Source organism: Oncorhynchus nerka, linkage group LG21 (genome assembly GCF_034236695.1).
Source record: "Oncorhynchus nerka isolate Pitt River linkage group LG21, Oner_Uvic_2.0, whole genome shotgun sequence".
Lineage (NCBI taxonomy): Eukaryota > Metazoa > Chordata > Actinopteri > Salmoniformes > Salmonidae > Oncorhynchus > Oncorhynchus nerka.
The window spans coordinates 11056464-11083281 of NC_088416.1; the positions used below are offsets into that span (position 1 = coordinate 11056464).

General features: G+C 45.4%; 1 protein-coding gene across 1 annotated transcript in view; it reads left to right on the plus strand.

Moving 5' to 3' along the window:
- Positions 1-11757: 11757 nt before the first annotated feature.
- Positions 11758-26818, plus strand: part of LOC115103894 (homeobox protein OTX1 B-like) — a 44852-nt gene continuing 29791 nt past the window's right edge. The window contains exons 1-2 of the mRNA XM_029624928.2: positions 11758-11969; positions 12189-12234. The gene's annotated coding sequence lies outside the window, so the exon portion shown is untranslated. The remainder of the gene's footprint in view (positions 11970-12188; positions 12235-26818) is intronic.

Consider the following 26818-nt stretch of genomic DNA (forward strand, 5'->3'; position numbering starts at 1 on the left):
TTTCCCTTGAAATGGATGAAGAGATAAATTAGACACAAAAACAACAACATATCAGTTCTCAGGGGTACTTGAGGAGCAGCTTTCAGACTCATTGCCAGAATGAACCGATGACACTGTAGACCAGGGCTGCCCAACCCTCTTCCTGGAGATCTAGTGTCCTGTAAGTTTTCAGTCCAACCCTAATTTATCATATCTGATTCAGCTAGTTAAGGTCTTGTTGAGCAGCTAATTAGCTGCTAATTAATTCTACTAATTAGTAGAATCAGGTGTTTTAAATTAGCGTTGGACTGAAAACCCACAGGACGGTAGAACTCCAGGATGAGGGTTGGGCAGCCCTGCTTGAAGACCTACCAGTATGCGTGAAGCTGCAGCAAGTTGGAATAGTCTATAGGGGGCAGTGCACAGCCTTTTCCTACTACACCCTCTTCTCTCTCTTCCCAGTGCAGGGCTTTAATCATTCTTTGGATACAACAATAGGAGAAACATTTATAGTCATATCCCGGTAATGAAGGAGGTGTCTCGTTGTCCTCTTTCATTTAACACATTGTCACAACCCAGAGCCCTAATCTCGCTCTCTGACGGACAGTTGCATCCTGGGAAAGAGGCGCATGTCATTGTTTGAGTGAGTCAAATCTGTTAAGCCCTTATTCTTCCGAGGGGTATTTGCATATTCGGAAGTATTCCTTTAGTGACGGGCCAAATCCTCCTTACGTGTGATGTGATGCTTTTTTTTGTGTGTGTGTCATTTGTGAAGTATCTACATGCACTATTAGCGCTGCATAATACCTCTGCATAATACCACTGTATAATCTCAGAGATAAGATGGGTTTTCTAAAGTGTAGCATTACGCCGGGATGAAACACCGCAATTTCAAGCAGACTCAAAGGGCTCAAATGTCAACGGAAATGTCAAGTGCTTTCGCAACGGCCGAATACCGGAATACCTTTTTTTATCGCCATCACCACCGTCACTTTTCCTTGGGGGGGGGGCAAATTCCTCGTTAGGCCCGGACTCTGTAATATGTGATAACACCAGCTCACTCTGACACACCTGGCCTCCTCTCCCCCTCTCTCACGCCTCCTCTGATTACAACCTGGGCGGCTTTCCTAATTCCAATGGGGTTTCTCTGTTCATTATCTATGCTTTGGCGTTCGGCGTGGCGAGGTGCATGGCACAGTCTGGCGTGCGCTCCACTACGGCTCTGTCTGTGTCCGGGTCAGGCGGTGCAGCCTCTCAGGAGTCCCTTCTGCACCATCAGGGCCTGGAACGGCCACGATAACATTGTTTAGTTCAGGTGGTAACCTGGTAACTGATAGAATAGAGTAATGGAGGTCTACTACTATGAAGACGTACTACTGCAACCCTACGAGTGAGCCTACCATCTGTCTATGTACCTATACCTATTTATGTACAGTGTGAATGTATATGCAACGTAGACTGTCATTCAGAACCGTACTCTTTTTGTACCCTGTACCACGTTCATGAGACGCAACCGTTCCATCGTTCCTTCTCCCTCCTCTGGTTCGTTCCAATGTCATATCAGAGACGGAGTCACTTTGCATCTGTTCTGTGGCTGTGTTTGTCTATTTGTTTTGTTCTTCCCTGCTGTGTATCTTAAGCGTTGATTTCTGCCGGCGAGGGACACATGAAAAGAGCCATGGCACGAACAGAAAACAAGCCCTCAGAGACGGGGAAGGATGAAATGAAAACACAAGGAAAGGAAACCAGGCCCAGGAATAAGCTGCGATTAAACCGCAAACAATCAGGCAGGCAGGGACGAGGAGTTGGAGAGAACAAAAACACAACAATGCGAGCAAATAAAACGAGCAAACAGGGAACGCCACGTGTTTATGAAAAGATCTTGGCGAGGACAAATTACACCAACTGCCGATTAACAGAGCGGCGTGCTTTGAAGAAAAAAAGAGAAGGAAGAATGAGTTTTGTTGGAAATGGGAACCGTTTCTTTGACAAAGAGATGTCATTGGATATCATTGTAGGAAAATGGACGCCTCTGTCTGTGAGTGTTATCATGCTGTAGCTGCACCAGAAGACAATACACCAACAATCCTGAACCTGTTTTTTTGCTCTGCATTGCTTTAAAAGCCTGACCTGTAACATTTCAGCAAACCAAATCTTCTTGCATCATCTCAAACAGTCAGCACTCTTTTGGCACTTGGGTCTTATTGGCCTTGAAGCTAATCTCTCTCTCTCTCCACGTCCTACAGTAGAGGGATTGGTCGAAACTCTTCAAGTGAAACAACTGACTTCGCTTCTGAAGTCCTGACACAAGGTCTCTTATGACAGATGATGGCTTTTTAATGGTCTCCATGTTAACGCACTGGACTGGTTCCTGTTAATTAGTACTTTGTCTCTGGTTAGAAATTACCTTTTTTTTCCCACCCTCCTCTTTTGCATTTTTACTGTCTCTGTCTCTCTCTCCTTGGTCATGCGCGGCTTTGCCCCTATTCCATACGGTATAATCAGCCATTTTGACATTCTCCATTCCAGCAAGATGGCCCTTTCTGAATCGCTAATGATACCACACGGTTTCGTTCCAAAATTGGACCATTTGAATTCCTGGCCACTTCATGGCACAACCTAAAACCACAAACCCATCCAAAAAAACACAACCAGCAGTGTCCCCCTGTCATCCCTCTCTCTCTCTCTCCCAGGCGCTACCATGGTTTCTCTGGCATGTCTGGAGAGCGGCTGCAGCCATCGCCTCCTCCATTTTGGAGAATCAGAGATGACCTTTCCATGAATAAAGTCAAAGAGGATTAAGGCAGAAGAAGCCTGCCCAACGTCGGGCGAGGGGAGCGGCAGATGCAACCTCCTCTGAACGTGGCTAGAGTGTTGATGCCTACGCCGCCTGAAGGCCACGCTTACGAGGGCTGAGTGTGTGTGTGTGTGTGTGTGTGTGTGTGTGTGTGTTTAAATGTTGTGCAAAATAGACAGATCCGGCTCTCAGCGGAACGATAGGGGAAAAGTAAACAGTCATTGAACCTGTGTCATCTTGAGATGCAAAAAAAAAATGTTGATTTTCAAAATGGCTACTAATCCCTTATTGAAGATATACATTGAATTATTGCCCTAGTCATTCATCCGTTCCGTTTGAGGTGATAGCATCGCAACCTAATATCCTTATCTGATTTATTTGCCGCTCCTATCTAATCCACAGGTTACAAGATGTACGAACATGGGGTGTATTTCGTTAAGTAAAATATCTGCCCATCACACACTCTGGATTATAACGGTTGTGCTCAGCCTACCTTTCTTCACAGTCGCAATAGAGCCAGGATGGGAGATGTGTATTGACCCCCCCCCCCCCCGCCTTTGATCAGTCTGAACTGAATCTTCATTAGCATTCACATATCTGGCGGATATTGATCTTTGATATCACACAAACAAATGATAACTGATCCCCTTATATGTGTTGATTCTTCCCCCTCCATTGTCCTCAAATCGACACCTGCTCTCGTCGCGTTGGTCTGTGTTGTTGGGCACACGTCGCTTTGTACTGTGTGGGATGCGGTGTACCTTCAAGCTTTGTCAAAATTGCTTTTGGATCAGTCCGGATCTCAATGGCAGCAGAAACCTTTTGGGGTCCACTATGGCAGTAGATAAAGTGGGAGCCTGTTCCGTTGTATTCATTTCACAGAGTCCTCGTTGCCTTAAACCGAGTCAGAAGCGCAGGAGTCAAAGGTTGGTGCTGCTGCTAATCTGTGCAACATTAGGAGAGTAATCCTCAGGGGTTGAAGCTTGACTGTTGAACAGTTCCCCTCTTCCCCTTTTGTCTTTGTGGTAAGTGATCTTGGGAGATTTTTGAGGGATGCCCCTGGTCCAGGTAGCATTAATCATGGGAAAGGAATTGTTCCACTGCTACTACTGAATTGTGGTTTCTTAGTTCTTTGTGTTGTGGTTTCCACTGCTAAAGGCTACAGAATTGTGTTTTTTTTTGTTTGACGGATATTGACATCTTTTCACCTCTAAACCACCTCTCTGGACTTGGACTGATAAGAAACTGATGTTCCACAAACCACTAGGAGGAAGGAGTGGGAATGAAGAATGATAAATATATAGATAAATCCTCCTTTTTCCTCGACCTATACCAGCTAAACCACCCGCTACTCTACAAAGAGAAATTCCCAGGCTTAGGGAATGAAAGAGCCCTTCAACACAGTGGGTTTTGTCTCTCCTTGTGCAAATGGAGAAGCAGGGCATGTCAGATTGACGTGGCACTTCTTGTCATTCAACATAAGTTTTCAGCTTAATCCCCCTTCTGAATCCACTTCTTGACTTCAGTGTCCGTGGGTTTTATTTCTGCGGTCTTCATATTTCTAAACGTGTTGTTTTCAGTAAACAGAAGTAGTGTTAAGAAGTGGATACAGAAGGAAGCCAGATTTCTGTTCTGTGTTTATCAGTGTACGTGTGTGTGTGTGTGTGTGTGTGTGTGTGTGTGTGTGTGCTTACTTACACAGTTCTTGTGTTAAGTGCTTAAAAATCACCCCAATACCCACGCACATCGGTATAGGAGCGCTTTACAAAGCCCTGTGTAATCTTCCTTTTCGGTGGGTCCTTAGTTTCATCTGCAGGGGATTACTGTACGGCTTTTTTTGGAATCCGCAAAAGAGGAGGGATGTACAAAATGGCGGAAAAAGGAAAACAAATTGTATTGTAATCTCTCGAGAGAAAAGGACGCTTGAGTGAGGGAGTCCCATGGACCCTCCATCTTTTTTCCCTTCCTGAAAATCCCATAATCCTTCATGTTTGATGTCTCAAAGCTAATGGCGTTTATTAGGACGGCCCAAAAGGCGCTTTGTCCCCGGCATGGTTGCCGTTGAGGTTTTGAATGACATTGCGGAGAGAGAGCGGGTAACTTTAGCTTAATCTGGGCTTATCCGGCCCCGACGCGCACACAGGTGTGTGGCCCTTAAGCCCAGGGGAGGCAGGCCTTCTTCTGCAACCCACCACCAAAGATCAATCCAGCTCCTCAGGCCAGAGACATCCAGAGGAACATACACACCGCACCTTTAACCCAAGAGGCTTTATCCCTCCTCATGAAGTGCTCACTATCACATTTTAATTAAATTACAGCCAGTGCTCTTCTCGATATCTCTTTCTCTCTCTGTTAAAGAAGACCCGGACCGAACTTAAACTTGCATGAATCAGTTTTTTGTCTTGTGAGTGAATGGAGAAGGCAGCTACACGGGTTTGGTTGTATCCTCCATAATGGTTTGGTTTCAGGCCTATACCTTTTCCTTTTACGTTTCTTCTTCATGACATTGCAGTGGACAATGACCTTTGCTCTCTTTACATAAGGCTCCTTAAAGAAACGTCTTTGCCATTGGAGAACGGCAACGGATCAAACTGTGTCCGTTTGGAAAATGTAGACCTATAACATACATCACCGTGTGGCAGAGGAGTGCTGACGCTCTTATTGGATTTGGAAGCCGCTCCTTCAATAAAAATAATGAATTTCCCATAATTCAATAGCAGATATAAAGGCCACCGGCCCAGTGATCCATAAACACTACGATGATAAGGTCATCTTCTCCAGAGGCTGCCACATGCCATATAAGCTTACGTGATGAGAGTATTAACTAATTAAATACAAGAAATGAAATAATAGTGGAATATATTTACAATTCAAATATGGTTTCAATAATGAATCATATACAGTGCAATGATAAGACATGGAAAGGGTCGTATTCAATGTGTTGGTGTACAATTTCAAGAGAATAATCCTAAATATGGACTCTCAATCTGTGGCTTAAAAAAGTATTGTATCCAATATGTCAAGCTTTACCCACCCAAGCATAAAGGTGACTTTACTTTCGGTTATACATTTTCTGTCAAGGATGTAACCTTCAGGGGTCGACTTTCAACCCCCTCCCATGTGCACACAGTGAAAAGGTGGGATCCAAAGGGAGAGAAACAATCATATCTGTCATAGCAAAGACCATACCATTTTCTCTTGAAACTCCTGCACACCCTTTCCCCAGTTCGTGGTTCCTCATCTGCCATCAGCGTTGCTATTGAGTTTGCTTCCCATATGGTCCAATATGACAGATTTACACAATCAGGTCTATTGACTAATTAACTACAATTTAACATCCTCTTACACGGTTTCATTTTCCTCAAGGGCGTCCTGTCCACTTAGCCACGGAATGCTCCATATTCAGTACCTTCGATTTAGATGGAAGACAGGCGTTGAGAATAATGTCTAAATAACGAAGAACTAGGTTCAATCGGGCTCTGGGAAACTGACCCCCCCCCCGTGTATGATACTTGTTCTATTGGACCTTTCTCTCATGTATCTCCCTGGGCCTCCCCAAGTCACTTTCCCTCCCTGACCCATCTCGGTAAATGATGACTCGTCACTGGACAGGACGATTGCTGGACCAACCTCCATTCATGACATTCTCTCTTGACATTTTGTCACCTCGAAAATAATGACTTTGGGTGACCAACAGGGGGCATTAGCCAGCAGCTTTAAAATGGATGCTTTGATATCTCTAAGCTGTTGGTGTAAGCCTCTCATATCAGTGACAGAGGGAGATGAGCAGCATTCGCTGCTATTTATGATCAAGATTACATTTTGGTCAATTACCTCTCTCCTCCTCGTTCTATTATTTATGTGCCCTAGTATCTTATTGCTGATGTCGGTGTTTTGTGTGTGTGTGTGTGAGTGTGTATGTGTGCGCGCACATGTTTGTAGGCCTATAACGTGTGCATGTGCGTATATATGTGTGTGTGTGTGTGTGTGCATTTTCATGTGCGTAGCTACACGTTTTCGTTTTAGGAAGCCAGAGCGTAGTAGACGTTTGTATGGCATAACAAGATTACACTGCAGAATCCTGGCTCCCAGGGAAAGAGCTTCACGTCACCCTCAGCCTTTTTCTCTCGGAGTCTGTCTCTCTTTCACCGGGCTTAGACGCGCTGATCTCAGATACAACCATCCTCTAATCCAAGCCTTGATAAGGCTTCAAAGCAACGTGTCATTAATAGCGTGTTTGACATTATCCGTGGAAATACGCTGGTTTGAACACATGACCCCCTCATTATGAGGACCCATATGTTCTCATAAGCCACATTATTCCATTGAAGTGTTAGTTCTTTAGACTAAGCATGCCTGCAAGGCAATACTCTGTGTTTATTACTGTTAAATGAATGTGATGATGTTTTCAAGGAGTTAGAATGTCAGTGCCTTAATTAAGCAATAAGGTACAGGGGGGTGTGGTAATATGGCCAATATTACCACGGCTAAGGGCTGTTCTTACGCACGACGCAATGCAGAGTGCCTGGATACAGCCCTTAGCCATGGTATATTGGCCATACAATCACAAACCCCCGAGGTGCCTTATTGCTGAACTCAGCAAAAAAAGAAACGTCCTCCCACTGTCAACTGCGTTTATTTTCAGCAAACTTAGCACGTGTAAATATTTGTATGAACATAACAAGATTCAACGACTGAGACATAAACTGAACAAGTTCCACAGACATGTGACTAACATAAATGGAATGATGTGTCCCTGAACAAAGGGGGGGTCAAAATCAGAAGTAACAGTCAGTATCTGGTGTGGCCACCAGCTGCATTAAGTATTGCAGTGCATCTCCTCCTCATGGACTGCACCAGATTTGCCAGTTATTGTGGTGAGATGTTACCCCACTCTTCCACCAAGGCACCTGCAAGTTCCCAGACATTTCTGGGTGGAATGGCCCTAGCCCTCACCCTCCGATCCAACAGGTCCCAGACGTGCTCAATGGGATTGAGATTCGGGCTCTTCGCTGGCCATGGCAGAACACAGACATTCCTGTCTTCCAGGAATTCACGCACAGAACGAGCAGCATGGCTGAGGGTCATGTCAGGATGAGCCTGCAGGAAGGGTACCACATGAGGGAGGAGGATGTCTTCCCTGTAACGCACAGCATGGAGATTGCCTGCAATGACAACAAGCTCAGTCCGATGATGCTGTGACACACCGCCCCAGACCATGACGGACCCTCCACCTCCAAATCGATCCCGCTCCAGAGTACAGGCCTCAGTGTAACGCTCGTTCCTTCGACGATAAACGTGAATCCGACCATCACCCCTTGTGAGATAAAACCGTGACTCGTCAGTGAAGAGCACTTTTTGCCAGTCCTTTCTGGTCCAGTGATGGTGGGTTTGTGCCCATAGGCGACATTGTTGCCGGTGATGTCTGGTGAAGACCTGCCTTACAACAGGCCTACAAGCCCTCAGTCCAGCCTCTCTCAGCCTATTGCAGACAATCTGAGCACTGATGGAGGGATTGTGCGTTCCTGGTGTAACTCGGGAAGTTGTTGTTGCCATCCTGTACCTGTCCCGCAGGTGTGATGCTCGGATGTACCGATCCTGTGCAGGTGCTGTTACACGTGGACTGCCACTGCCAGGATGATGTGCTGTGCGTCCTGTCTCCCTCTAGCGCTGTCTTAGGCGTCTCACAGTACGGACATTGCAATTTATTTCCCTGGCCACATCTGCAGTCCTCCTTGCAGCATGCCTAAGACACGTTCACGCAGATGAGCAGCGACCCTGGGCATCTTTCTTTTGTTTTTTTTCAGAGTCAGTAGAAAGGCCACTTCAGTGTCCTAAGTTTTCAGAACTGACCTTAATTGCCTAACATCTGTAAGCTGCTTGTGTCATAACGACAGTTCCACAGGTGCATGTTCATTAATTGTTTATGGTTCGTTGAACAAGCATGGGAAACAGTGTTTAAACCCTTTACAATGAAGATCTGTGAAGTTATTTGGATTTTTACAAATTATCTTTGAAAGACAGGGTCCTGAAAAAGGGCCGTTTCTTTTTTTGCTGAGTTTATTATAAACTGGTTATCAACGTAATTAGAGCAGTAAAAATACATGTTTTTTTCATACCCGCGATATACCACGGTTGTCAGCCAATCAGCATTCAGGGCTCGAACCACACAGTTTATATCCAGAAATAAGACATTGCAGTGACGTTAACACAGGTTTCTGCAATATTCAAAATTACCGTAGAAAAAGTGCTCTCTACATTGAACAAACTGCAATAAAGCACATACAGGACAGTATTCAATTCAATCAACTTTATGGGCAATCATTGTTGGCAGGCATTGTAGGCATGTAGTCTACTATCCTATGGTCAAACTGCAACGTTACTCCATAAAAAATAGTACTGTATGTTCGGTATGGTCCATGATGTTGAGACGGCCAGCACAAAGAGCATCTGTCAGCTCCTCCCTCCAGAGCGGGCTCTTGGCCCTCTGTGTATCAGTCAGGAGCAGTGAGGGTGTCGCCCCTGCCATGTGCTTGTCATGTGCCGTGGTAATTGTGGCCCATTGTCCTCAACCGGACTCCTGTGCCTTTCCCTTTTGATGTGACTACACTAATTTCTCATCCCCCCCCACCCCACCCCTGTCTCTCTCCATCCATGTATGGCCCTAGTGTTTCTCCGAGCAGCCTTTGATAGTGGCGCAATAGCGTTAATAGTTTTGTACTTTTCTGCAGCCACTCCTCGTAGGTGGGCTCAATAATCTATACGGACGCCAAAGTCTAGACCCCCATGCAATGTCAGGACCCCCTGCTCTGAGAAAATGGGTAATTAGCAGACCGTTGTTTAAAGTGACGAATGGGGACCCTATCTCGATTCTCTGCACTTTTTTTTGAAGATATTGCGTCTTGTCGCCGGTTGTCACAGCTGGAAAACAAAGTAGGAATTTTTTTTCCCGCACGCCGCTGGTCCCAAGTGGCGCCTTTGATTTCCTAAATTGTCTCATTAAAGATGAGACTGAAATCACCGTGGAGAATTGGCCCCGAGTGGGAATTTGCCCTCGGTGCTGAAGGGCTGTTAGCACATCGGAGAGGCAGATTCCCAAGGCTTTTGGCCTGGGCAATTAGGCCTGGGAGTCAGGGAGGCAAAGGCATGTGCAAGCAAGGAGAGGGAGGGAGGGGAGAGTCCAGGTGAGCCTCCTCCTCGTGATCACTGGCATGTTAGAATCAGTTTAATTGGGTCTCCGTTTGATTTTCACCGATGACAACCCCCCCCCACACACACACACACTCAGACGCGCTCACACAGACAGACGCGCCCAACTCCACCCCTTAACTTAATGGCAGAATTGTGACTTGTCAAAGTTGACCGCGACCTCGGTGTCAGAGAGAGGGGAATGGGGAGAGGGGGTAGTGAGAAACCCTTTGAAGTGTGGCACCCACTCCTTTTGCCCCGCCTACTTTTGAACACAGCATTTTCCTGTCTTTTTTCTGGAAGAAACGTTTGAAAACAAAATTGACACCTGGCCTTTGGTTCTTCTCCTCTGCTCCTCTGAGACCACGAGGTGTTTTGCTAATGTCACCTGCTGCAGATGACTTCAATGGGATTATCGCATTTCTCTTCTTGAGGATGTGATTTGACACGTGTGGTTACCTGAACTTTTCCCGCAGGTCGTCAAGACTTAACGTGAACTTTTAGCTCTCTTCCCATGATGTGTTCATCCTGAGGTGTCTGCTTGGTTGGTACAGTATTATCGCCAGCCCTTCAATAGTCCTAATTGGGACGGTTGGTTGTAATAAGGTAATGATGAAAAGGAGAGAGAGAGAGAGAGAACCCTAATTTCTATTGTTGTGTCATGCTTGCTGGGAATTCACAATTAAACAGGCCAATTAGGGGGCAGACGTCCCCGGTCATCACACGCCGGTCGGTCCTCGGCACAAACAAACACACCCAAGGACCTTATTATCCTCCTTCCCTCTCAAAGGCAGTCGAGCAATTTCTCTCCTTAAGCAGTGAATTTGAAGGGTCTGTACTATCTAATATTCTGTCACTCTCACCCACTCTTGTCTTTCTCAGCATGCTATAGAGGTAGGTTTCGGCTTTGTGCCCTCCCTCCTCTCTGTTGAGGAATCTGGCCTAAATGAAAGCACATAGTTGGTGCGGGGGGGGGGAGGGCTCATCGGGGTCTGGGCATCGGGGTGTTTCGTGCCGCCCCGTCAGTTGATGTTCCTGAATTGGCTTGATGGGAGATCAAAGGGTCCCTCCGAACGGAGAGCCTGCTGTCGGAGAGAGAGAGAGCTGCTGATCAAGCCGTCACATGCGCCTCCTATTTCCCTCAGCCCTGGCAGAGGAGCACCACTGCGGAAACTACCGGGACGAACATGGGAACGCTTTTTGTTTTTCACTTTGACCTCTCCTGGTGTGTTGACGCCTGGTGAAGCGTGATGACGGTCTGTTTTTCTTGTTCTTCACCCGTCCATTTCTCTCCACATTGCGTCTCTTTGCGTTATTGTGGGGGTGGTGGCCAAAGCTCATTTGGTACACTGTTGACTGAATTTGCTCTACTCCATAGAGCACGCTCATTCTTGTCAGATCTCTATATTGAGGGACTCAGTCTTCCCTTGTGTGTCTTCCCTCTGTAAAAGGTTTGTTCTGTTCCTCATGAAGTGTGTGCATCATGAATGCACAACCACCCCCCCCCCCACCATTTCCCTCCATGTTGTCTACCCCCAGCCCCCCTGTAACCCCTCCAGCCTCATCCCACCCCAACAACACCACCCCCACCGCCGTCCCGCCGCCGTATCATCGGCACACAAACACACGCCGCATCATAATTAGGCCGTGTACCGAGTTCCCCGATAACATGTACAGTTTATTTCCCCGTCTTAATTCCTTATCAGATGCATTGATCGCGCCGCGCGTGCATTGATCTGGGGCCACTGTCTGGAGAGCAGCGATAAGAGGCGGCTCGTCTCCTTCTCCCCGTGCCTCACCCTCGGTGTTCACCCGCGCCCCCGCGGGCCGGAGGGGGGAGCGGCGGCCCGGGATTAGCACCTTATTAGCTTCACAGGAGGCTTCGCATTTTTTTTAAAGCTGACACCTCGACATCCGCGCCGAGGCTACGTTACCAATGGGGAAACATGCACTCCGGCTCGACTCCATGACAATACGCGCTTCAAAAGGCTCAGAGGGATGAGAGGTTGGCTGTTTTTCATAGCCTGTTTTTTTTTTCTATTTAAAGATGTGCCGTATATTTACATAAAGTGACACTTCTATACCGACACAAATCTTTAGCACTATTATCATTCTACCTGTTCTTAACCGCAGGCGAAACATGTATTACCATTTCCAATTCGAAACGCTTTAGATGTTGATCTCAGAGCGATATCACCATTTGCACTTATTTTTGTTGTTGCAGGGTTGTCGATGGCACAGTCACACACAGCGACAAGAAGACTGGTCGGGTAAGTGTCATTTCAGGCCTACTGTCCATAAAGGGCTTGTTTGCAATAAGCTTTACTCTTGTTTGCCATTCGTCTTAGACCCGGTGAGAACAGGTGACGTGTATGTTTGCGTTGAAAGGAAGTGGTGATAAGTGAGAATTAATGCACGAGCACACTCCCCGCACTATCTGTCATGCGCACGCACACACACCCTCTATCTCTCTCACACACACTCACACTCATGCACCAACACAAATGCACAATCACTCCTATCTGATCAGCGAAAGATGAACTAGTGTCATTCAGGCCCACACAAGACAGAGTGGTTTGTTGACGGTTGGGTTTCTCTCTCTTTGTGCGTTGTAACCTGCCCTTCGTTAAGCCCCAGCTAGGCCTTAAAATGCATGTCGCTCCCCGAGGGGAGGGTTGCACCACCAGTGCCTCTGGACTAATGGCCATGAGCGGCCTGCCCATTAGGCCCCTGTTATTGGGACTCCCTCATTAGCATCTGGGCCCATTGTGTGGCCAAACAATGGCAACAAACAAAACATTAACATGGAAATGGACGAAATGTACCTAATTAGTTTTCTGTGCTTGTATTGTTAAGCTCTAAAAAGATAGAGCTAAATTGCTTTGGATTTCAACAAGGTTCCAAAGCCCCCCTCCTCCGCTATGGTTTCTGGAAAGTCACAGAGAAAGAGAATGGTTGGTGTGTGTCAATCCCCACTGGTCAATGACTATTGTAAGGACAATGTAGCAACATGTCAAAAAAGGAAAATTAAGAACATTTCATGTGGCGGAGCGATTTCTGCATAGTCCATTTCCTGGTTGCAAAAATCGAATAGTTTGCCTAATTTCAGTTTATGTGACTAAACAAGCAAGTTATAGTGTAGAGAATCATTGTACCATCTAAACCGCTGTGACAAATATTTTTCATAACCAAAAATATTGTATTTTCAGCTGTTTGAAGCTGTTGTACAAAACCAAAAGTAAGCCAAAATCTAATTTAAGAATGGGAAGCCTAGAAATAGTGCACATAGAAAAGATATACAAGCTTCTTGGACTTGCTTTCAATGTCAATGACATATCTATAAACACATTTCTATGTGAATTTGGTTGGATTGCCCAAAAAGTTACATATTGCAGCTTTAAATGACCGGTAAGTGTTATATATGTGAACATATTTCTTATACAGTATTTGCATGGCTATTAATCACATCACATCTAAATGTTAGGTCTTACCGGCAAGATGAATAGAAGGACACTCTTACGTATATAATATAATGCTCCTGTGTATTACGTTCCTAAGTTTTGTATTTAGTGTGCATTCATTGGTCTGTGCAATTGTCTTTGTCGTTGTCTTTGTTCACGTGAAGTCCTTGGGATGTTTGACGAAGATAACTTTCTGTCAGCAGTTGCTATTTTATGGAACACCTTAATAAGAGTACGGTAAGTCAAGAGTGCCTCTCTCAACAGCAGTCCTTGTGCTGAATGAACAACCTTTTGGTTTGTGGAATGAATGACCTCCTTCCTCCCAAACGCACCCTGGGCATGTTTATTGAATTTCTTGTCGGCCATCTTTGTTTACATCGTTAAGGCAAAGTGGGAATCCCTTGACTCAGACAGAAAGGGATTTCACGACACTTCGCCCATGACCAAACCAAACCGGTGGTACAGAAGAACGACCAATCTTCATAACCATGACCAGCCCTGTTTTACATTCAGCTTGGAGACTTGGCCCGTTTCCCCGATCATGTTTAATTTGACCATCTCGCTCTTGTTTTCCGTATTTGCGATTAGTGTTGCTTTGACTGTCACTATCCGGGATAATATTCCCTCAGTACATCACAAACATGTGGCTGTACTGAGAGAAAGCAGAGAAAATGATTTCTCAAGAGCTCCATTTTTTTATACGTCGTCTCTGTCCTCCTCATTGAAATAGAGACGCATTGACTGACAGTATCAGCTTGCTAATTAGTCGTTATTGGTTGTCCTGAACGAGCTCTTTGACTGGGGAGCCCTCACCGGTGACCTCGGTAACCCCTGGCCATTCTACCTCAGACTCCAACATGGTGGATGCTCATCATTAACCGCTCAACAATCACCGTTTACACACGGCTCTGCCAAGCTGCCTGCCACTACACAGCCGGCATCCACACTCTGCTCTTTTTGTTAGCGCAGTCTGCTCTATGGGCCAGTTTTGGACCAGTTTATACTCTTGGATTGGACTAGTTTTGAACCACCAACTACTACCAATCCTATGGAACTGGATGACATTGCAGTTACCGTAGATGCTAAACGTATTTTCCGGATTGCTGACTGTCTGGACAACACCTAAGATAAGTCTAATAAAAGGTAGAGCTTTATTTCAGTTTTACCTTCCTTTTAAGTGTCTTGGATTGGACCAATTGGGACACAACCTTCCTGCTATTATCACCTACTAGCCACTTGGATTATTCTGTTGATTGTTCTGGAATGTTTGCATCACTTCCTGCGGATCCAGCTGACCCAGCTGATGATGTCTTTAACTCTCCCTCCCATCATCCACAAATCCTGGACCCTTGTGGATGATTCACCCCTGTTCCTGTGTGGACACTGGACATTCTTAACCCCCTCGGATTTCTGCACTACTCTGTGGTGTTTGCATCATTAGGCCTCCAGAGGGCTTGGGGGAATTTAAACAAATACCATTTATTTGAGTGGCCTCTGACACCCGAGCGCTTGAGCCAGAGGTTTATCTCCTATGCCGATGAGCAACCGACTGCCGGGGAAGGTTGCGGTGTGTATTATGGTTTTAGTTTAAAGAGCAGCAAAGCCCAGGAACAAGGCCTAATCCCGCTCCTTGGTGCAGCACACGGAGCAGTCGTGTTGACCGTGACCTTTTTTGGAAAGGGTGGATTTGGTTGAAGATGCCCCCAGGATTGTGTGTGGGGGCACGGAGTCAGGACAGGCCGCCAGTTAATTGATTTTCAATGTAGAATATTTTTTCGCTGTCAAATCCCAGCAGGCTCAAGATCGAAGTCTCTCTCTCTCTCTGTATCTCTCTTTGTGCTCTAAATAAGGACACATTGAGAATGAATTTGCCAGCTGTTTTTGTTGCTGTTTTGTGTCACCATGTTGATGGAGTTCTATTTCTATGTGCTGTAGTTCCCTCTCCCCCGAGATACACAGCCCGATCCTATGCAAAGTCTTAGGGCCTTGAAATGTTTCTTTGTGGGGTTTTAGGGCTAAAGGAGGAGGATAAACAGCTTCCCTGTCCCCAGGAGGAATGGATATCCCCATGCCCCTGGAGGCAAGAGAATGGGGCTTGGGGAGAAACCCTCCTCCGCCCTCCATCAGTGATTGTTCCTATGCTAAGGGCCACGGCTGTTGTTGTGTTGTAGGTTGCAGTAGGGCCTGATAACTGCCTGTGTCGCACTGCAGCTCGCCTCATTAGTCACGCACCCTAGCCCCAACGGGATTTACCATCAAAGCACATCGGTGTGTCTGTGTGAGAGTTGTCAGTGTTCATCCTTCAAACGAAACAATTGCAGCTGCTTTAATGTGGTTTATTGTTTTCAAAAACCATAGTAGAACAATTGGAGTTGATTCAGTTCAACGACCGAATTTGCATGACAGTGTTCAATTTCGTCAAGACACACTGCATCATTGAAATCATTACAGCCAATGCCATGCCAGATCCTAGGAGCCACCCTTAATATCTCTTCGGGGAGATACAGCAAGGTTAGGGAATTTCCCTACCTGCCCCAGTGCTGTCGGCACAGGGTTAATAGGTGTTCAAGCCTCCCATTATCCAGGAGCGTTTGTGAATTACCAGCCAAGTGATGTTTACCATTGATATCATATATATGCTAATCTCGCCACTTAATTAGTGGGGAGGGGCCGACAGGCGGGGCAACGGGAGGAGTGAGGGAGGGAGGGGGCGATCATGTGTAAAATTGATTTGTGAGGGGTGATATTTGATAGACCACAGGGGAGTGGAGGCTCTTTGGAGAGCGAGCAGGCAGGGGGTGCTGCCATGGGGAGTGGGCTCGGAACAGAGACTCATCATAGAAGAAAGTCAGACTTTTATTTAGGCCTTTCCTCCGTCCATGACAATTCAGGTGTAGTTATGCTAAAACAAGAGTTGTGAATCATAGTTAAACATATTTCTCTGCCTGCATGAATATGATATGAAGAAAAAAAAGATGAAGGAATTAGGTTTTTGATTCAGTGCTAAATTGAGTGATTTTAATATCCTACTTTACATAATTAAGTAGGTTTTTCCACAATTGCCCTTTAAGGTTATTGTGGCTGCTTTTGTTGTCCTCCATATTAAATAGTAGTTGGTAATAGTTTCCTAATCGTTGGTTGGGGAATTCCCTTTCTCACTACCGTTAATTACAGTAGTGCCTTAATGATGCTCACCAGAGAGCTCAGAGCAGCCAGCATATTTAATTAACTTGTTATTCTTTCATCAGGGGTTACAGGAAAATAACACTGGGAAATAATACTATTAGATGAATTCATAATTGTGATAACAAAACAATGGTTGAATTTGCTAAATGCCAGATTTGGGGGACTGTATTTTTTTACTACTGAAACACACACACAGCGATCCTTTCATGGTAGACGGACATGTTCTAACCTCTATATGCATTCAAATAAAACACTTATACTCTTTATTTTACTCAAGCCCTTAACTTAAACGTTTCCTAGATTTATTTTACTAGGCAAGTCAGTTTAAGAACAAATGTTTCTTTTCAATGACGGCCTAGGAACAGTGGGTTAACTGGTCTAGGAACAGTGGGTTAACTGGTCTAGGAACAGTGGGTTAACTGGTCTAGGAACAGTGGGTTAACTGGTCTAGGAACAGTGGGTTAACTGGTCTAGGAACAGTGGGTTAACTGCCTTGTCCAGGGGTAGAATGACAGATTTGTACCTTGTCAGCTCAGGGATTTGAACTTGCAACCTTTCGGTTACTAGTCCAACACGCTCACCACTAGGCTACACTCAGACTCTCAGGTTTTAAGTTGTCGTTTTTTTGCCTTCATTCTCACAATTTCAACTGTGAATTTGATGTAAAATAACAAGTACATGAGACAAAAATACATACATTGAGCACAAATGTGTTTTGCTTTGATAAGTTGAAAATGCACTTCTTGTGCCAGCCGGCGTGCTCATTGTCAAGTCCCTGGTTTTAGCCCAAGGTTTAAGCCGCCGTACGTGAGACGCATGGCTAAATGTCTGCTGGCTCTGAAACAAACAGCCCGCACCCAGCTTTAAGTATATTATCAGCCAAGTTCCTTTAGGAACGTATTGCTAAAGAAGCTTACCATTTAATTAATGTAAGTTCGGCACAGATTACACCCAGGCCAGTCTTGTAAGCGGAGGCTAGTCTTATTGACCTCCTATGCAAGAGCTTAAAGACACAAGAATGGCATTTTTACTCAACTTTAATGGGATAACTAGTATAATCTATCCAAAGTAAGGGAGGAATAAAGTGTTTTAAACATAATACCCTTCCAAGTTGTGAGTGGGAGAAGGTCTGTGATGTGAAGTGCAGGGCTGACATAGCTTGTTGTTTAACTGGGCATTAACTAGATATTTGACATTTTTGACTGCTTGGGATTTTCAGTTGTTTTGTATTAACTTATCTGCGTCACCATTTCAAAAAAATAATAATAATACTGACATTTTTGGGGAGCTTTTTTGGAATTATTTTTTGCGATGTTTAAAAACTCCCTCAACAGGCAAAGGTGGAGATGAAATCACAGAATATTTATAGGTGCTAATTTTGCCTGATGATTTTGTCATGTTTTGTTAGGAGATACCAATATCTAAATGTGAATTTCTCAAAATTAGAAGGGAAAACATGATACATACAGACAACGTAAGAGATGAACATATAGATGTGTTAATATAACTGTAGAAGTTTGAAGAAGTATCTTATATATATTCTCCTTGTAACATGTGCATGTTTTATGTTCACTGGAACGACATTTAGTAAAAGATCAGTAGGGTTTGTTATTTTGGGTATCACTTTAACATTGTTTGGCCGACGCACAAACTCCACGAACGCCACCATTTCACACAGAATGCAATACGCAAATGACATGATCTAGAACGAAAGCCGTTTTATTTGTTTATTTGCAAATTCTCCACCCTTCCCCTCCTCCCCACCCCATTTTCCACAGATGTTGATGTGATTATTTTTCTTCTCTCTCTTCTTTTTTTTTTTTAGTTTCGGTGTTACCCGTTTCAAACATTCTTTAACAGTGGGATAAAGGGATGGGGGATAGAGAAGATTAAGGCAACGGGATCCTCCAGGCATTGTCTGAAAATCTGCAGATAAAAAGCATTGGTTTGGTGGAATGGGAGGGGAGCTGGAGGGGATGGGACTGGGAGGGATTTGTAGCGTACGGGGGCAGGTGGTGGTGGTGGTGGTGGTGGTGGTGATGGTGGTGATGGTGATGGTGGTGGTGGTGGTGGGGGCGGGTATGTTGGAGGTGCTTAGAAGCGATAGAGCCCACTGAGGAAAATGATATTGATATTTTGATATAGGAAGCCAGCCAACCCTTATCATAAGGACCTTGCATTGCCGGTGACGCTTTCTTCGGCTGCTGAATATTGATGTCAGCAATAAGCTGGTGAGATTTGGCATGGCAACAGCACATGGCCAAAAATAGGACAGTGATTGGCGCTCATTGTATTATCAGCTTAATGGGAATATTGTGACAGGATTCTTCTCCTTTTAATCTTGCAGCATCTTATTCAGAATTGACCATATTGTCATGGATAGGAATTTCATAGTAGGGTTTACAATGTCTATCAAATGTGTTATGGCAAAGGGTCGCTGTCAACAACAATCCAGAGCATTTTGTTCAAGCTTCTCCCCCCAAAAAGTTGGAATAAAAACTAAATAGGCTAACATTTCCCCCCATAGCTTGATGACCAATCCATGTGTATTGACCAACCCATTAGCACCCTCATTTGAATCAATTGAAAGGCGATACTGTTTGCCGACTCTCGATAGTCCATTCATTTAATCCACGTTTAGTTTCCTCAATGTTTTTGGGGGAAGGATTACAAATTCTGCCACATCTAAACGAGAAGAAGCCAACCATTAGGTGAGGGAGGACAGGGTATCTTTGCCTAATTGATCATCATTTAGTTTACAAATGATATCCTGACAGTGTAATTGAATTTGATGTCTGTGGTCCATCGACATGTGAACTGATCCAAGACGCTCATATCAGTTAATGGTCAATGACTGGGAGCCTGCTAATGATGCCACTTCATTGACTTGCTAAACTAGCCATTCCATTCCTTAAGTAGTTGTTATGTCCTTTAGCCTAGAGCCTGTTTTGGCTGATAGACATCCAGATGCCAGGAATTGTAATTCAATTCATGAGCAACATTGGAATGAATAGGAAATGCAATTGATTGTTTTCTTGTAAACGTATTTACATTTCTGTTTTGCAATTTTACAACCACACAAATGTAATTGGTTAGAGCGTTGGACTTGTAACCGGAAGGTTGCAAGTTCAAACCCCGAGCTGACAAGGTACAAATCTGTCGTTCTGCCCCTGAACGGGCAGTTAAACCCACTGTTCCCAGGCCGTCATTGAAAATAAGAATTTGTTCTTAACTGATCTTGCCTAGTTAAATAAAGGTAAAATTTAAAAAATTGAATGAGTAAGGCTAGTCTTGGTGAGCAGGCCTTATGTTAAACTATCTATACTTTGTGAGCAGGCCTAATGTTAAACTATATTCACTACTTCTATTTAACAGTTAACATTCAAGATATTTCTTTTAGGTGTTTGCCTTACCCCCCCCCCCCCCATATTTGATAAGTATAGCACCAGGTTCTTGCCTTTCGAGCCAGGCCCATGCTGGTGCAACAACAAGCAGCGAACACCAGTTAAACCAGCACATTACATAAGAGATAAGGTAATAGGGAAGGAAATTACCCTCTTGTATTTTGGGAAGAGCGTTTGCCTTCCCCTAGCTATCTTTTTAAAAAATGAAAGGAGATAGAGAGGAAAAAACCTCCCTGTTGGAATCCTTCCTCCAGATGCTTTGCCGTAGACTAATGGTGTTAGCGCAGCCATTAGCCCGAGCAGATTAATTCATTAAGCTAATGTGAGGCTAACCCTGCTGAAACGCGTGCAATATGACACTGCTCAAATTTGTTCTAACACATGCCCTGGGGAGCCAAACAGCCCGGTGCTAATGGGGGAGGCGGAGCCAATTATGCAAATTGAATTGGTACTGTCAACAGACTGTAGTAGAACTGACTGACTAGCTATTTCTTTCCACCGTTCTGCTTGCGTTCTCTCTCTCTCTCTCTCTCTTTTCATGTCTTCTTCTTCCTCCTCTCGTTCACTTCTCTCTTTCTCCTCCAACCGTTCTCTTTTTCTCTGTCTGTACATCTGGAGTGCGATGGGAAGTGCATGGCCTGTGCTAGGAGAGCGATAAGGCCTGTTTGTTTGGGTGTGGGGATGGGTGGTCTGAGTCTTATTTACCTGCAGGTGAAGAGGCTTTTACATTCAGGTCTCTGCAGGCCTATCTTTACATTGTGTTCCCTGCCGTTCTGTCAGCACTCATCTGGAGCATTGTTGAGTCAATAGTCTGCAGTCTCACACCAAGGGCCCTACAGAACATATGGCTACCGTCACCAATACACTCTCCCATGGACCCTCTCACAAGCAACGGCCAGATGAGCATCAGTAGAACCACCTTTCTGAGGAATATGTGTGAGCTGAACTCAAATTGGTTGTAAGTAGTAGAATTGCTTTGAATACGTATTTGTTTGCTAGGTATTGACAAAAGTAGTCTATAGTCATTAGCCAGTAGTGATCAGAGGCTTATAGACAGTATTACATTAAGTATACTTAATCACTATTGGTATCACTCTAGCCAACGTTTCCAAACTCCTGCTGCATCTGGTTGGCTGAGGCAGAGGGAGGCCTGATCTGGTGGCTGGCCTAGTTATGTCATGCAGGTGCTGCTTCTTCCCCCCCGGAGCCCAACATTCTTCCATAGCCATGTGTGCCGGGGCAAACCACGCATACGAGGAGCGCCGTCCTACCGTTGACTAATCAGTGCCCCGGCAACATCCATTGTTGCTTGATGCAAATCCATTCACATTGGAATCGGGGGCTGGGGGGGATCCCGAGCTCAGGCAACAGAGTTGGATAGAAAACTGAGGCCAGCCAATAAATGAAAGTTTGCCTTAAATCCGTGGGATAATAGAGGCAGGGGTTGGGGCCGAGCCTCGAAGCCGAGATAAACAGAGGGATTACTCCTCGGTTTTGCATCACTCGCTCTCCTCTGGGTGGCCCTTAACCGTCAAGAAAGCAGAGGGGGAGAAAGAAAGAAGAAGAAAAAACGTTTAGCGCATGGACATTCACATAGCACATGGGGGAAAGGAGTGAGCCTAATTCCATCAAAGACTGAGAAATTAGCAATTAATTTATTCGAGCCCCCACACTCCCTCTATTTTAGGCCCAATTGTTGGTCAGTTCTGCAACATCTGGTCCTGAGCAGTCCGTGTAGCTGGCGACTGATGGCCTCTCCACTAAAGTAGCAGGCAGAGAATATCGCCCCTTTCTCATTCATTTCTTTCCCCCTCGGAGATTAGTTAGGAACGAGGAAAGTCATCACTAAAAATGTTGCTCTTTTTCCAGGCCATGCATAACCCACAGGCGGCGACTTTATTTGCAATTGTCATTTAAAGAATAATTAAAATAAGTTAAATGATTCTGTAAATGTAGAACAACTTGAGTCTTTGTGCTCAAGGGTGCATGAACCTCCCTCCTATGGCTGGTTGCTCTGATAAACTCGCTAATGAAAGGATGTTGCTCGACACTAATGACAATTTTTTTGAAGTGTTTTTGGATTCGCCTCATCCCTCCGTCCTCCGTGCACTTACTCCCTGATGGCGGTGGTGGCATGCGTTTTGTAATGGTGTTCAGGGGACAGCAATTCCGATGCTGGGAATCCTATTTATTTGATTTGCTGTACCATTGCTGAAACATTATTGTCATAATAATGTATTAATTTCGTTCAAATGCAGATTGTCAAAGGGAGAGGAGATGGAGATGGCCTGCATAATGATACCAGGGCGTTTTTTCCCTTCAAATTCAGTGTTTGAGATATGGGCTTTTGAGCAGCAGCAGTAGCAGATTATAACTCCCTCCAGCTCTTGTGGAAATGAGCTGTTGACATTCTTTGGGGTCATTGTCCAAGATAGCTGGGCCAACCACCAGGATTTAGTAGATAAACCCTTCCACTGAGACCTTTATCCATTTCACATTTCACCACAACTGGAAAAGGATAACGAAACGATGCTTGGCAATGTAACGCCTCTATAGTCCTATCTCCCTCATAAATATTGACGTGAATGTGCTGTCTGCGTTAAATAAATAAGAGTTCTGTCAAGCTATTCGAAAGGTAGGTTTGTATATTTGCACGTGTCGGCCTATGTTAACACGGCTTCTCACATTCCTTGCTTTGCCTGCAAACTTGCCTCATATTTTGTCTAATAATGGAATATAATGGAATAATGGAATAGACCCCCGTCTTGCACCGTTGGCAATTTTGACTGATCTTTGGCTTCTCTTTAGGATACACATTAGGTTATAGGCCCATATATTGCAAAATGGTGTGAAGAGGAGCCACAAGCATTCACTGAAAGGGACTTCTTTAAATCATTTAGAAACAAAAACCCAAGGAATTTCTCATTAAGAACGTGTTCAAAGTACAGGAAGGCAATGATGTTATTGTTTTTTTCCCCCCATGATCCTTTTGGCAAAACCTCGAGTCTTAGGAAAACAACCCGGACGACATGACAACAACGAAAAAGAAAATGACTTGAAAGGACACAAAAGCACAATGAGGGACGAAGGCAAGGCGCACCACTGGCGGCTGTCTCGGACCCCGAGGAGGAGTAGGCCTCGCCATACAGCCCCGGCCACTCCAATTCTGAGCCGATGCTAATGAGGCCGCTCTGATCCCTCCGGCGCTTCCCATGTTTTCAACACCTTCAAGGACCTCATGGCGCGAGCAGCATAAAGACAACTAAATGAGAAATCCGAGAAGGAAAAAAATTGCGGAGCCGGGACTCTCGGCGGCGGCTTGCTTCTCAGGCTCGGAACTGCTCGTTGAATATTCCCTCCGTGAAAAGAAAAGATAAGAAAGAGGTGCAACAGGGGGTAAGGATGAGTAAACTTCCACGAAAAATTGACATATTTACCGATAATCGATTTATGGGTGCACAAGGCACTGGAGCCACTGACAAAGAAAGAAAAAATAATCCTGAGATTTGAAATCGGTAAGAAAGAAAGAAAGACAGAAAGAAAGAAAGAAAGAAAGAAAAGGGAGAAGATGCTCACATTTTGGCGGGTGTTTCTCACAAGCACCATAATCAGATCACTAACATCTTGAATCGGCCTCCGCTATAGTGGGCCAAACAACAGCATGGCAGATGAAAGGTGAATGGGCCCTCGGTTCCCGCTGGCTGTTTTAGACCCCCTTTAATAGCACTGAGCCCTGTGAAGGCTCCTGGGCAGTTACTCATATTAGCGCCCAGGCACACTGGTTAATAGGATGATGCCTTTTGGCTTTTGTCATGAGATTATAAAGGGTTCTGTTGTCACCGGTGCCTGTTGAGCACAAGCCCCTCGACTCGTCTCCCTGCGCTCATTGTCTGGTTTATGTGGTAAAGGGGGATATTTTGATGAGACACCTCTCCAGGGCTCTATCAGGTGAGCGCCGCTCAGGGGTCTCCCATCTACTACACCCTCAGGAAAACCTCAAGTGCTCTGTCTCCCGCTAAAGACCCTCGAATCTGTCATCATCTTCAACAAATTCAAAAGCTACAGAAGGTAGGTCGAGGCAGGAGGAAAAAGGGAGATGAATAAAGCAACCTCTCTTGGTCATCGAAAGATCAAATATGTTTCAATTCATTAATTCATTTACCCTCTTTTCCCCTTTCCTACGTAGTGGAGTAGAGCTACACACACTGAAGGAGAGAGGTATAGAATGTTGAAGTAAATTGAATCTGGACTAACAGCTTTATATTGCAGTACATCTGCCTTTGGGTCATTTGAAACAGTGAAAGGTTTTTAGTAAAGAGGAAAATCCTCTCCCTTGTGTGTGTGGTGTGTTTTAGTATGCCTAAATGTATGTATATGTGTTCTTCTGCAAGCCTCAATTCACCCACCCAACAAAACAATTCATGTTGTGAGATGTATAGGGGGGTCACTTACAGTGCCTTCAGAAAGTATTCATACCCTTTGACTTAATCCACATTCTGTTGTGTTACAGCCTGAAATCAAAATGGATGACATAGATTTGTTTCTGTCACCCATCAACACACAATACCCCATAATAACAAAGTGAAAACAGGTTTTTCAATTTTTTTTGCAAATGCATTTGAAAATAAAATACATCAATATTTAATTTACATAAGTATTCACACCCCTGAGTCAATACATGTTAGAATCACCTTTGGCAGTGATTACAGCTGTGAGTCTTCATGAGTAAGTCTCTAAGAGCTTTGCACACTTGCATTGTACAATGTTATTATCATTAAAAAAGGGGTAGATCAGCTTTAGTATTGCAGATAGATTGTAGCTTCCATGAATGTAATTGTCTGCATTACTTCCAATCCCACATATATATTTTTGTAAATATACATATTTATAGAGTACCAGTCAAAGGTTTGGACACTACTCATTGTAGTGTGTACTGTAGCAGTAGTGTACTGCTGTCACAGTTACCAGCCCTTTCAAGCTTAACATCCTTATCATTTATCGCCCTCCAGGTTCCCTCGGAGAGTTCATCAATGAGCTTGATGCCTTGATAAGCTCCTTTCCTGAGGACGGCTCACCTCTCACAGTTCTGGGCGACTTTAACCTCCCCACGCCTACCTTTGACTCATTCCTCTCTGCCTCCTTCTTTCCACTCCTCTCCTCTTTTGACCTCACCCTCTCACCTTCCCCCTACTCACAAGGCAGGAAATACCTCGACCTCATCTTTACTAGATGCTGTTCTTCCACTAACCTCGTTGCAACTCCCTCAAGTCTCCGACCACTACCTTGTATCCTTTTCCCTCTCGCTCTCATCCAACACTTCCCACACTGCCCCTACTCGGATGGTATCGCGCCGTCCCAACCTTCGCTCTCTCTCCCCCGCTACTCTCTCCTCTTCCATCCTATCATCTCTTCCCTCTGCTCAAACCTTCTCCAACCTATCTCCTGATTCTGCCTCCTCAACCCTCCTCTCCTCCCTTTCTGCATCCTTTGACTCTCTATGTCCCCTATCCTCCAGGCCGGCTCGGTCCTCCCCTCCCGCTCCGTGGCTCGACGACTCATTGCAGAGCTCACAGAACAGGGCCCGGGCAGCCAGCGGAAATGGAGGAAAACTCGCCTCCCTGCGGACCTGACATCCTTTCACTCCCTCCTCTCTACATTTTCCTCTTCTCTCTCTGCTGCTAAAGCCACTTTTACCACTCTAAATTCCAAGCATCTGCCTCTAACCCTAGGAAGCTCTTTGCAACCTTCTCCTCCCTCCTGAATCCTCCTCCCCCTCCCCCCTCCTCCCTCTCTGCAGATGACTTCGTCAACCATTTTGAAAAGAAGGTCGACGACATCCGATCCTCGTTGCTAAGTCAAACGACACCGCTGGTTCTGCTCACACTGCCCTACCCTGTGCTCTGACCTCTTTCTCCCCTCTCTCCAGATGAAATCTCGCGTCTTGTGACGGCCGGCCGCCCTACAACCTGCCCGCTTGACCCTATCCCCTCCTCTCTTCTCCAGACCATTTCCGGAGACCTCCTCCCTTACCTCACCTCGCTCATCAACTCATCCCTGACCGCTGGCTACGTCCCTTCCGTCTTCAAGAATGCGAGAGTTGCACCCTTCTGAAAAAACCTACACCTCGATCCCTCCGATGTCAACAACTACAGACCAGTATCCCTTCTTTCTTTTCTCTCCAAAACTCTTGAACGTGCCGTCCTTGGCCAGCTCTCCCGCTATCTCTCTCAGAATGACCTTCTTGATCCAAATCAGTCAGGTTTCAAGAAGTCATTCAACTGAGACTGCTCTTCTCTGTATACGGAGGCGCTCCGCACTGCTAAAGCTAACTCTCTCTCCTCTGCTCTCATCCTTCTAGACCTATCGGCTGCCTTCGATACTGTGAACCATCAGATCCTCCTCTCCACCCTCTCCAGTTGGGCATCTCCGGCGCGGCCCACGCTTGGATTGCGTCCTACCTGACAGGTCGCTCCTACCAGGTGGCGTGGCGAGAATCCGTCTCCACACCACGTGCTCTCACCACTGGTGTCCCCCAGGGCTCTGTTCTAGGCCCTCTCCTATTCTCGCTATACACCAAGTCACTTGGCTCTGTCATAACCTCACATGGTCTCTCCTATCATTGCTATGCAGACGACACACAATTAATCTTCTCCTTTCCCCCTTCTGATGACCAGGTGGCGAATCGCATCTCTGCATGTCTGGCAGACATATCCGTGTGGATGACGGATCACCACCTCAAGCTGAACCTCGGCAAGACGGAGCTGCTCTTCCTCCCGGGGGGAAGGACTGCCCGTTCCATGATC